We start from the raw sequence: 12,500 nt of genomic DNA on the forward strand, positions 1-12,500 counted from the left end.
CTCCTCCTTGCCTACCCTATTCTGCCTTCTCTTCTCTTCTTTTCTTTCCTCTTCTCTTCTTTTTTCTCCTCTTTTCCTCTCTTCTCTTCTCTTCTCTTCTCTCTTCTCTCTTCTCTTCTCTTCTCTTCTCTTCTCTTCTCTTCTCTTCTCTTCTCTTCTCTTCTCTTCTCTTCTCTTCTCTTCTCTTCTCTTCTCTTCTCTTCCATTCCTTTCCCTTCTCTTTTCTTTTCTCTTTTTCTTTCTCTTTCCTCTTCTCCTCTCTTCTCTTCCTTCCTCTTCTCCTCTACTCTTCCCTGTTCATCTTTAATCTTTTCTCTTCCTTTTTCTTCCGTTCTTATCCTTTCCCCTTTCTTATCTTATCTCTTTTCTTTTTCTCTTCTCTTCTCTCCTCTTTTCTCTTCTCTCCTCTCTTCTCTTCTCTCCTCTCTTCTTCTCTGCGTACTCTGGTAGCAAGACTACAAATCTTCGTTGACAGTGAGAGGCTGACTCCCTTCAGCCCGTAAGCAAATTTTGTACTTTTAACCATAACAAGCAACAGTAGATTTCATTCAGTTGTAGGACAGAGTACGGTCATGGCAAGGTCAGGATCTGTGGAGGGTTTCAATTCATCTGAATAGAATCATCTGTTACTAGACCTTTATAAGAACATAACATAAGAATGAAAGAGACTGCAAGAGACCATAAGGTCTACACTAGGTAGTTCCATGTTCATCACCTCCTGTCATCCCCATCCATAAAGTCTCTTCTTAACCTAAATGGAACTGCCCAGCGCTAACAACTCCCAAAAAGACACTGGGGGGGTCACCCCAGAAGTCCCACATGAAGAATAGTCACCCCATGAGATCCCACCTGAAGAATTGTCACCCCAGTACGACGAATATCAATAGTGGAATAAAGATTAGGTTAAGTTGGGTTAGGCTGGGTTGGGTTGGGTTAGGTTGGGTTAGGTTGGGTTAGATTGGGTTAGGTTGGGTTAGGTTGGGTTAGGTTGGGTTAGGTTGGGTTAGGTTGGGCTAGGTTGGGTTAGGTTGGGTTAGGTTGGGTTAGGTTGGGTTAGGTTGGGTTAGGTTGGGTTAGGTTGGCTTAGGTTGGGTTAGGTTGGGCTAGGTTGGCTTAGGTTGGGCTAAGTTGGGTTAGGTTAGGTTGAATGAGGATTATGCTTATTGCCATCAACTTATACAACCGAAAAATCGCAAACCCAGGATGGCCCACATGAACAATCGTCACCCTGTCGAAGACTGAGGTGACGATTCTTCATGTTAGCCACACTGGGATTTATTAGGACATTTAATCAATACATTTTAACCCGTCAGTGCTGTAAGGTGACCAAATTATCTGGCGTCATCTTAGTATAAGTAATATCCGAAAAAGGACACTGGATTGCAAAGACAAAAGTTAAATGTGTGTGTGTGTGTGTGTGTGTGTGTGTGTGTGTGTGTGTGTGTGTGTGTGTGTGTGTGTGTGTGTGTGTGTAGCCTTTATATCCGTGCCTTCTTTCGTAGACCAGGTATTTCATGATGTCAAGATCTTGTTTTATGGATAAGTTGTTTCTGGCGATTTTTGCTTTTGTGGTGACTGCCACTCGCCCTGACTGTCAGTTAGCGTCTCCTGGCGTAATCCCTTTACCTTCTCAATCGCTCGTTACGAACAAGTCGGTATCATTAGCCTGAGTGGTGTTTGTTGACCTGTGGTCATAAAGCGAACAGCTGGTTAATTGCCTCCGCAAATCACCTTGCAATCTCATGCAAGGTGTTCTAATTTTGCAGACGAGAGAGAGAGAGAGAGAAGGGGAGAGGGAGAGGGAGAGAGAGAGAACGAGAGAGAGAGGGAGAGGGAGAGAGAAGGGGAGAGGGAGGGAAGAGGGAGAGGTAGAGAGACGGAAGAGAGGGAGAGGGAGAGAGGGTGAGAGGGAGAGAGGGTGAGAGGGAGAGAGAGAGGGTGAGAGGGAGAGAGAGAGGATGAGAGGGAGAGAGAGAGGGGAAGAAGGAGAGAGGGGGGAAAATGGAGAGAGAGTGGGGAGATGAAGAGAAAGGAGGGAGAGGGAGAGAGAGAGAGAGAAGGAAAGAGAGAGGAAGGGGGAGAGAGAGAAAGGGAAAGAGAGAGGGAGTGAGGGAGAGGGATAGAGAGAGAGGGGGGAGAGGAGAAATAGACAGACAGACAGACAGACAGACAAACAGACGGGTTCACCAAGCGTACGCAAATGAAGTGGATAGCCGAGGCAAGTGGCAGTTAACGTAATAAAGAGGTTCCACCTATTCCAGTGTTTACAACGTAGGACTGATGCCCTGTGAAAAAGAAATAGAAATAAACAAATGAATAATGAGGATATAGATGAATAATTAGGCAAATATGTGAATAATTGAATGAACGAATATATGAAGAAACAAAAGAATGAACAAATAAATAAATATATGAATGAATGAATGAATGAAAATTAATAAGAAAGTAGGTAAATATGTATACAATTCAAGAAGTTAATTACAAAGAATTACAAAGGTGGAGCATGCCGACAGGAGACCTTTTGGTCCATATCTAGGTCGGATGCGAATTTTTTTTATAATGATAAATGAAAAAATGAAAACTATAATAATGTAAATAAATAAAGTACATAAATGCATAGGTTTAGTTAAATAATAAAGAAACAGGTAAATAGTAAATAATAATAAATTAACATATAACTAATAAAGGAGAATCAAGCAAATAATAATAAACAAATGGACAATTGATAACCAAATCAAATAATAAATAAATGAATAATAGGTGAATTAATAAATAAATTCACTATCCCACTCACACGAAATGGGAAGTGAGAAACCCCCTGGTAGGGCAATTGTTAATTGTTAATTGAATTGAATTGTTAATTGTTAATTGGATTTTTTTTTTTTTTTTTTTACCGATGTTTGGGTCTCCTCCCCGCCTGGCCAGGACTGTCGGAAACCAACGCAAGAAGCACGCAGTGGGTCCCGGGAATCGAACTCATAACCACTTGCTCAAGAGTTCGACACTGTATCCACTACGCGGCTCAAATAAATAAGAACAAATGTATAGATAAGTTTAACTCAATAATCAATAAGATAAATAGAAACTATCCGTGATATTCTTAGAAAATATTATATAATCCTGTATAAATATTTGGAATGGAAAGATTTATACAAGGAAATATTTCTTAAGAATATCACACTTAAGAATCTTACTGTGGTATTCTTAAAAAAATCTTTCCTTATATAAATCTTTCCCTTCCAAGGATTCATACAAGATTTACATAAGGAAAGATTTTTTTAAGAATAGGAACCATATTCTTGTACGCCTGAAGGTGGGAAAGAGTTAATTATTGGCTGAACAAGATTATCGCTAACCAATACTACAACAGTTATCCTATTTTGTGTAGTCACCCCTTGGAGATGGCCGCACAAAGTTCACTTGCCGCATAACAAAATACACCAAACAATGTACCAGACTTCCGCGGGATAGCATTTGCATCATAAGATAAACGCCGTATTTATGTTTGGTGGACCGGTCAAGTGAAACTTGGGAGGATTTTTGAAAATTTTTGCATAAGAATTGCAATCTGCAGTTCGGGAAAGTGGATAGACAGCTTCATGATTATGTTGCATCCCTCTCGGGATTGCACACAATATATTGGAATTTGGATATTCATGTAGCGATGTATTCGAATATATAAGAAATGTCTAGTGGATTGACGGGTCCACAGTTGGCGTTTGTTGTAGATGGAGAGTGGGTGGGTCATTTCAATAGCATTGATAGATTTTTTTTTGGGTGATGTATCATATATATATATATATATATATATATATATATAATATATTTATCTAATTTTCATTTCATTTCGTTTCGTTTCATTTCATTTCATTTCATTTCATTTTATTATTTTTTTATTTATTTATCATTATTATTATCATTATTATTTTTTTTCCACACGAGTTCCTGGCTGGGCCCGTCCCGGCTTTGCCATGGTGCTCTGCTTCGCCTTCAGTGACCTTAGGCGGCTAGCTGGTTATTATTCAATAACTTAATATTCTTTTCAACTGTCTTTGACAGTTCTTCCCATAACACCCTTTCTTAATTAAAAAATAATACATTTTCCCTCATTTTATATCACAGTAAATAATTCGTGACATACCGCCTTTTCTTCTGATTGGCTGACCTTCAGTCGTGATGTCATGTCGCTTCTTCTGATTGGCTGTTCCTCACTCGTGACGTCATGTCTCATCTTCTGATTGGCTGGTCTTCAATTGTGACGTCATACAACATTTCAGATTTCGATCATTTCTACAAACTATTGCTATTTATACACAATGATTCTGTTTTAATTTATTTTAATTCTTCAAATACATGTTATTAAGTTCAATGAAATTACATTTTAGATAAAATATTAAGTGTCAAGATGTACTTGTCACATAACACCCAGTTTGGGCCACCCACATATACACGTAGATGCCAACGCGTAATAAATAAAACACTTTTTCAATTCAACACTAAACTTACGTGTCCTAACTGGGAGTCCTCAAGGCTGATGCCATACTTTGCCAAGTACTTGATATTGATTTTGCATCAATTGTCATTTCTCTAACCTCAAAAACTGAATTTCAAGACATATTTCTATACTAGTAATACCACTTGCCTCCACTTTACCGTGTGTGTATTCACTTGGTCTTTGAATCACGTGTTGGACTCGTGATCGACAGCTATTTCCCTCCCGGAAGAGAGCTCAGAGCTCGTATGACCGATCTATGGGTAATGCTATGACATTTCACACACACACACACACACACACAACTCCCCGCCCATGAGAGTCAGAGTAACGACCCGAGGCACAGCGATACCGAAATAATTTCGGCCCTGGGCAGGATTCGAACTGGGTACTGCGAGCACTATCGTACTTCCCAGCCCAGCGCTCTGCCAACCGTGTGTGTGTGTGTGTGTGTGTGTGTGTGTGTGTGTGTGTGTGTGTGTGTGTGTGTGTGTGTGTGTGTGTGCGTGTGCTCATTGTCAGAGATTTGTAGGTTCTTTTGTTTTACGACCTTTAACGGCTAATGACCATAACATAACATAACATAACATAACATAACATAACATAACATAACTCGCACCTGGACTTTGGGCACGAAGAAAATCTGTTGACGGGAACAGTAAAGTATACTTACCTGTAAGCTTATTAGTCTATGTCTGTATATATATTTTCAATTTACTATTTCTTTACACAAATCATATTTCTGCCTTGTATTCTGCATTTTCTCTAAAACTAGAATGTCTCGCCATTTTTACAATTTAGCTGAAATGGCAATTGTAGTGTTCTCGTAAGATTTTTATTTCGTTTGTATCTAGGAATGTCTGTACAGTGAAAAGCTGGGTCGACCCTCCTGAATTTAACTGAGAATATATAACTTTTCTGGTGGATTATGTATATTTTTTCCAGGACAAAGGTCGCCTTTTAATAAAAAAGAAAAAGTTTTTTTGGAGAATAATTGCAAAAGTTACATGGAAGTTATACATTTATAGTTACATTCAGGAGAAAAGTAATATTTAGTTTCATACTACAGCAAGACAATTTTCTTCATCTTAACCCTTTAACCTCAGATGACAGTCATGATGAAAAAAAGGACATACTTTGAAATATTAAAAAAAAAAAGAAAAAAAAAAATAGTATCTAATTGTTTATAGCAAGGGCTAGCATGAAGAATATGAAGGCATTTCAGTGTCTCTCATGACTACAGAGGAAAAAACTAGACATGTGTATATGTGTTTTATAAAGTACATTACCATATCCGGTTTTTCGTATTTACACAACAAGCGGCTGGCATGAATGAGTTGAATGGATTAAGAAATGTTATCACAGCGAACATGTGAACACAGTTTTGATAAAGGAAGTACAGGGTGCGGCAGAAATACCTCCATCTTAGAGGTTGAATAAATAAATACACAAATACAATAAATAACTAAAAAATAAAAAAATAAAATAAATAGAATTATTGCATTTTTTTTTATTTGGTTTTAAAAATTATATCATTGTCATTTGCCAGTTCATTAGCAACACATGGACGGAAGTTTAAAATGTGGGAAGCATTTCTGCCTGACCCTGTAGAAAACATTTAACGGAGCATAAAGCAACAGATACCAGAAATAATAAAAGAAAACGAGAAGATAATCAAAACCCTTGTTATGCATCCATTCACATTCGCAAACAAACATAAATTAAAAAAACGCAAACTACACTAGATCATTTCGTTGAGTGCACTTTAGTCCTGATGGCACGCTCCTTGATGATTAATGTGCCATCCTGTAATTAGCAAAGTTTTCTTTCTTGTTCCCTGCTCTTGCTCTCCTCTCTCCTCTCTTCTCTCTTCATCGCATCACAGGACGTCCCTAATCCGTTCTGATCCAAGAAATTCTCTGAACTTTATCTAAGCCTCACCGTTCTTTTGCTTCTTTTTGCTCTTATAAACGACACCAACATAAGGTTTGCTTGGGTCTGAAGATATATGCATTTGTACACTTAATCATATCCATATCATTTATTTGCCTACATTTGGTTCTTTATGTTCAATTTCTAGTTCGTCCAGTATTTCAAATTTCCTTGTTCTCCAATAATGAGTATTATATAAACACACACACACACACACACACACACACACACACACACACACACACACACACACACACATATATATATATATATATATATATATATATATATATATATATATATCAACCATGATACATTCTAATTCTAAGCTATCAACATCGAGGGACTCGAGGAGGCCAACATGCAGAAATTAAAACGTGGTACAGCATGTTGGCCTCTTTGAGTCTCTCAATGCTAATGGCTTAGAATAAAAGTGTATTGTGGTTGATAAAAATGTATATCTGCTCACTGGGACCCATTCAGTGTTGTACACAAACACACACACACACACACACACACACACACACACACACACACACACACACACACACCCACTTATATACATACATATATATATATACATATATATATATATATATATAATATATATATGTGTGTGTGTGTGTGTGTGTGTGTGTGTGCGTGCACGCGTGTACGCGTGTGGGTGTGGGGTTTATATGCAATAAAGTGTCCAAGATCAGAAACTGCAAATGGACTTATGAACTTTTGTATCATTGTATAGAAAAGGGTAAAAGGGGAATTTGACTGGTAAATTTCAATTATTGAAATAGATGTACCCTTTGGTTATAACAACACAAGACAAAAATAAAAAGGGACAGTAGAGTTGGAGTGTTTGGGAGTACCGACTCCCCTTAACACATAGTGCAATTGTTCATCTAAAAAATCCCATAGGCCTATCTACATACGGTGGTATTCTTAAAAAAATCTTTCCCCTCCAAGGATTTATAAGATTTATATAAGGAAAGATTTTTTAAAGAATATCACAGTAAGATTCTTACGATGGTATTCTTAAAAAAAATCCTTCTAAGGATTTATATAAGATTTATATGGGGAAAGATTTATGTAAGGAAAGATTTTTTTTAAGAATACCACTGATAGTTTTTTGTTTACATTGAATCCCACACCGGAGACTAGGCACCGGTCACAGACCCCATCTCCTTTAAACACAACAACTACACAAAACACTGAGCTATTCATTGATCCACTGCATTTCCTTCACTCTGTTCAAACAATCTCTGGGTTACTTGTGAACCAAACTGATGACCGTGTCTGGTTGCCTAGGGGCCGCGGATCATTTGCAGGGTCACCATTAACTCGCCCTCCATGCCCGCGTTCTTCCCCGTCCATTTCCGTCAGAACTTTCATGATCTCCTTTATTTCCCGTCCAGTCCTCCTCCCGGCAGCTTCCCTTCCCTTGGACTTTGTTGAGTCCCTATCTTGTCCCTTTTGGGGGCCATCAGTCATTCTATTCGCACTCGATACCCGATTTATTTCGACTCTGTGTTTATTTTGTTTTCTGTTTTATTTTATTTTTGTTTTTATTTTTATTTTATTTTTTTCAATACTAGAGCTATTGTTTCATTTTGTGCATTTTACCCCGGACCAGTCTATTTGTTATCCTTTTCTTTCTTTTTAGTATTTTAGTTGTATATATATATATATATATATATATATATATATATATATATATATATATATATATATATATATATATATAAATTTTTTTTTAACCTGTTCCCCTTAGGGTAGACACGATAAGAAGAAAAAGAAAAAGAAGAAGAAAAAGAAGAAAAAGAAGAAAAGAGAAATGATGATTATATTAATAGAAACAAAAGCAATGGTAAGTTTACACTACATTATATATTAGTTCTTCTCATAGGCACCTTTTGGCTATCACACATAGAATTACATTATTTTTGTGTACTTGTAAATCATTTAAGTTTGAGATGCTCCCCTTATTGAAAGAAAGACCATTTTACGTTAACCAGAATGAAACTTGTAAAGTGTGTCATTACATCTAGCTGATTAGTTGAAATGACATTATTTTTTGTAGTCAAAGAACCTTTTTTCAGCTGAATAGAATCGTCCAACCAAGCCCCACATGCATTGCACGTCATTATGGCAAGGTGGTTTGCCAAATGAGCTTTATGTATTTAGAGAATAAAGGTGTTAGTTGCTTTGAAGTTTCGTATACTCTGGTTGTGAAAATTGGCGATTATCAGACTCTTCTGGTGTGTAGGTATTATAGAAATCAATTTCCTTTCAATCACTCTCTCTGTCTCTCTCTCTCTCTCTCTCTCTCTCTCTCTCTCTCTCTCTCTCTCTCTCTCTCTCTCTCTCTCTCTCTCTCTCTCTCTCTCTCTCCATTTCTTCTCTATTTCTTTCTCCTTTATATTTCTCTTTCTTCCTATCTTTTTCCTTTTTTCTTTTTCTCCTTTTCCTTTTTTCCTTTTTTTCCTTTTTTCCTTTTTCTTTTTCTTTTTCTTTTTCTTTTTCTTTCTTTTTCTTTTCTTTTTTCTTTTTCTCTTTCTTTTTCTCATTCTATTTCTCTTTCTCTCCCTGGCTCGCTCTCTCTTTTTTTCCGCAGATTTCTAATCCATTTCTCCCCCCCCACCCCCACCCACCCACCCCACCCCACCCCTGCTCTCCCGCGAATCCATTTCGGTTCTTCTTCATTCGGGAGATTTTTTTTTTACTCTCCACTCGGCTGGCATATTTTTTCTTCTTTTTTTTTTCTTTTTCTTTACACTAACACCTTTCAACCTCGATCGTTTATCTCACAGTCCCTAGTTATTTTCCCATTTGGGACGACAATTGATTTATTTGGGCCTTGGTCCCTCTCTCGTCTGAGCACGCCCGTCCATCCATTCTCATGTTTCACATCTGTCTAGAACGGCTGATTCCCATGTCCAACTAAAGTGCTCTAGTACGTACTGATACTTCTTTAGAGCTACTAACGACCTACTAACCTCTCTAGATTTTGTCCTGGTCCTAGGACAAGTATTATGGCGCAAAAAAAAAAAAAAAAAAAAAAATTAGGACATTAATTTTCCCGAGATTTTGGAATTAAACTGTTCATCCAACAAACAGTAAGCTGCAAAATCTATGACACTTTGAGTTTAAGAAAGAAAATAAAAATAGAAAGTAATCTTCATATACTGTAATTTCACGAGATCTGAATTTGACGCCTTTAAAAGCAACATTTCTTCTTGTATCAGATCCAAAGCGTTATTTTGATAAAAATATGAGAATGAAGGGAAGTGTAAGAGACCATAAGGCCTACACTAGGTAGATCCATGTCTATTGTCATCCCCAGCCTTAAAATGATCTAACCCTCTCTCAAAACAATAATTGTAGTTTCAGCGCTATCTACATGGTTACTAAGTTTATTCTATTTGTTAACAACTCTACTTGCCTATTTTCTTAAGCCTAAACTTGTCCTATTCTAATCCATTACTGCTAGTCCTACTCTGTTGTCGTAATAAGATGACCCTGTCCGCATCACCCTTATTAAATCCCTTGACCCATTTGAATACCTCTATTAGAATACCTTGCACTCTACGTTTTTCTATAGAGTGTAGATTAAGGTGGCTAAACTTGTCTTCGTAAAGTAAAATTCTCGTTAATGTGGAGCTATACCATAATGAGCCGAGGACGCTACCAGCTGTACCACAGGGTGGTGTACAAAAGACAACATTCGGCCTCCTGACGTCATCTCCTTGTGGTACACGTATTATGCAGTCGTTTGTTTCTTCGAGTTTGTATTTCAGGAGAGCATTTTGACAAGTGTATATACTCGTGTACTTTAACGAAATTTCCAAGTATATATATATATATATATATATATTTTTTTTTTAGTATATATGGGCAGGGGGTTCTCTCTAATGCATGTTTCGTTGAAGGTGATGGATTGCTCAGTATTAATTAATGTCTTGAAGGTATTTTCTTTATACCTTAGAAAGATCTTAATCTCTTTTGGAAGTGTAGAGATGACCGACTACGGTAGAGTCACCTCTACATTTCCAAAAGAGATTAAGACCTAAAATATAGAGAAAATACCTTAAAGAAATTGATTAATATTGAGCAATCCATCGCCTTCAATGATATATATATATATATATATATATATATATATATATATATATGTGTGTGTGTGTGCTTTATGCCTTTAAGGCTTGTGAAAGAAATCAGTGTTGCCATATACATCGGGGCCGAGGATTTGTGTGTGTAAAAAGAAAAAATACGGCAGCGATGACGACATCGATTTCTCTCTGCATTTATCTGAACCCATTCTCTCTCCTCTCTCTCTCTCTCTCTCTCTCTCTCTCTCTCTCTCTCTCTCTCTCTCTCTCTCTCTCTCTCTCTCTCTCTCTCTCTCTCTCTCTCTCTCTCTCTCTCTCTCTCTCAATCTCCCTCTCTCTCTTTGTAGTAGGATCTCTACTTTTTTTTTCTATCTGCCCTTAATTCTCTTAACACTCAATTTTCTCTTTACATTTTATTTCCTGTGCTGGCTTTACGTTCTTTTAACTCGTTTACGGGCCTCGTCAACTGCGCAATTTCCTTTGTTTTTCACTTTTCTCTCTCAAGTTTTGTCCCCATTTTCTCAAAATAATTCTACGTCCACTTTGTCTTAAATTTGAGAAGCTTTCACATTTACTAATTCTATTCATATTTCGTCTCCTATTTTTCCACAGCTCTTTACTAAAAGAGAGGGTCATATTATCCCATTGTTAGAAGTGTCATTGAACGTACAAAAGAGATCTCGGGTACAAATTTTCTTTTGATGAAGCTTTGTGATAAAGAGCAAAAACAAGTTTTCGTGGCGTCGCAAATTAAATTAGTTTGGCCCTTATGTACCTCTTTCTAGGTCATTAGGCCATATTGAAAATAATGAGTAAAAACTACAAAAAAAAAAGAGAGAGAGAGAGAGAGAGAGAGAGAGAGAGAGAGAGAGAGAGAGAGAGAGAGAGAGAGAAAGGAAGAAAGGAAGACCATGAATGAGGTGGATGGGTGGGGTAGAAGTGGCATTGGCTCCAAGAGAAATGTCTGTCGAGCAAGAGAGTATAAAAGAAGTAAATGGAACATGGTTATAAATGCATTAAGAAATAATGTGGACCAAAAGTATGTTCCTCGTTGCTCGTACTTTATTATCTATTTATTCGTTTACTTTGTTTTTATCTATTTATTTTATATTATTTTATTTTATTTATTTTATTCTATTTGATCTTATTTTATTCTATTTTATTCTATTTATTTACTTATTTATTTATTTATCCATCCATTCATTCATTCATTTATTTATTTATTTATTTATTTATTTATTCATTTACTTGCTTACGTATCTATTCATTTTATTTTATTCTATTATTTTATTTTTATTTATTTATTTATTTATTTATTTATTTATTTATCTATTATAATTTTTATTATTATTATTATTATTATTACCTTTTTTTTATGGACGAAGACAGGGAAGGTTCGCTGTGTGTTACTGCTTGCCTTTAACCCAAGCAATGTGCCGGGGATTGGGATGGCCCTTGATCCACGAGATGCTCAGATGGGAAGTGTAACAAAGGGTTTTGCACGAGTGGTACAAATGTGGAGTGGAACTAGACTTTCACTAAACTATTCCCATTATAAGAGGAAAAAGACCTTTGGACATATGTATATACATATACGAGTATATATATATATATATATATATATATATATATATATATATATTTATAATTTTGTGTGTGTGTGTGTGTGTGTGTGTGTGTGTGTGTGTGTGTGTGTGTGTGTGTGTGTACGTGTGTGCTTGTGTGATTTTCAACAATTTCCTGAAAAATAAATATAGAATATACTAAGCTTCTTCATAAAATACTCTTGATCAAGAAAGAACATCCACATTTCACTTGGCCACATAAAATGTAGGAACCTGGGAATAGTGTCTCGCATATCAAATACTAAATTTGAAAGTATTTTATGTTCGCCCCGCCATCGTATAATTTACTTACTTTCAAAGTTTGAATTTTAATTTTTTCTCCGATTGTACTATTACTGTCGTTGCTGT

The sequence above is a fragment of the Oratosquilla oratoria genome, chromosome 44, assembly GCF_046742065.1.
Source record: "Oratosquilla oratoria isolate Oo_2021 chromosome 44, ASM4674206v1, whole genome shotgun sequence".
In the NCBI taxonomy this organism is placed as follows: Eukaryota; Metazoa; Arthropoda; class Malacostraca; order Stomatopoda; family Squillidae; genus Oratosquilla; species Oratosquilla oratoria.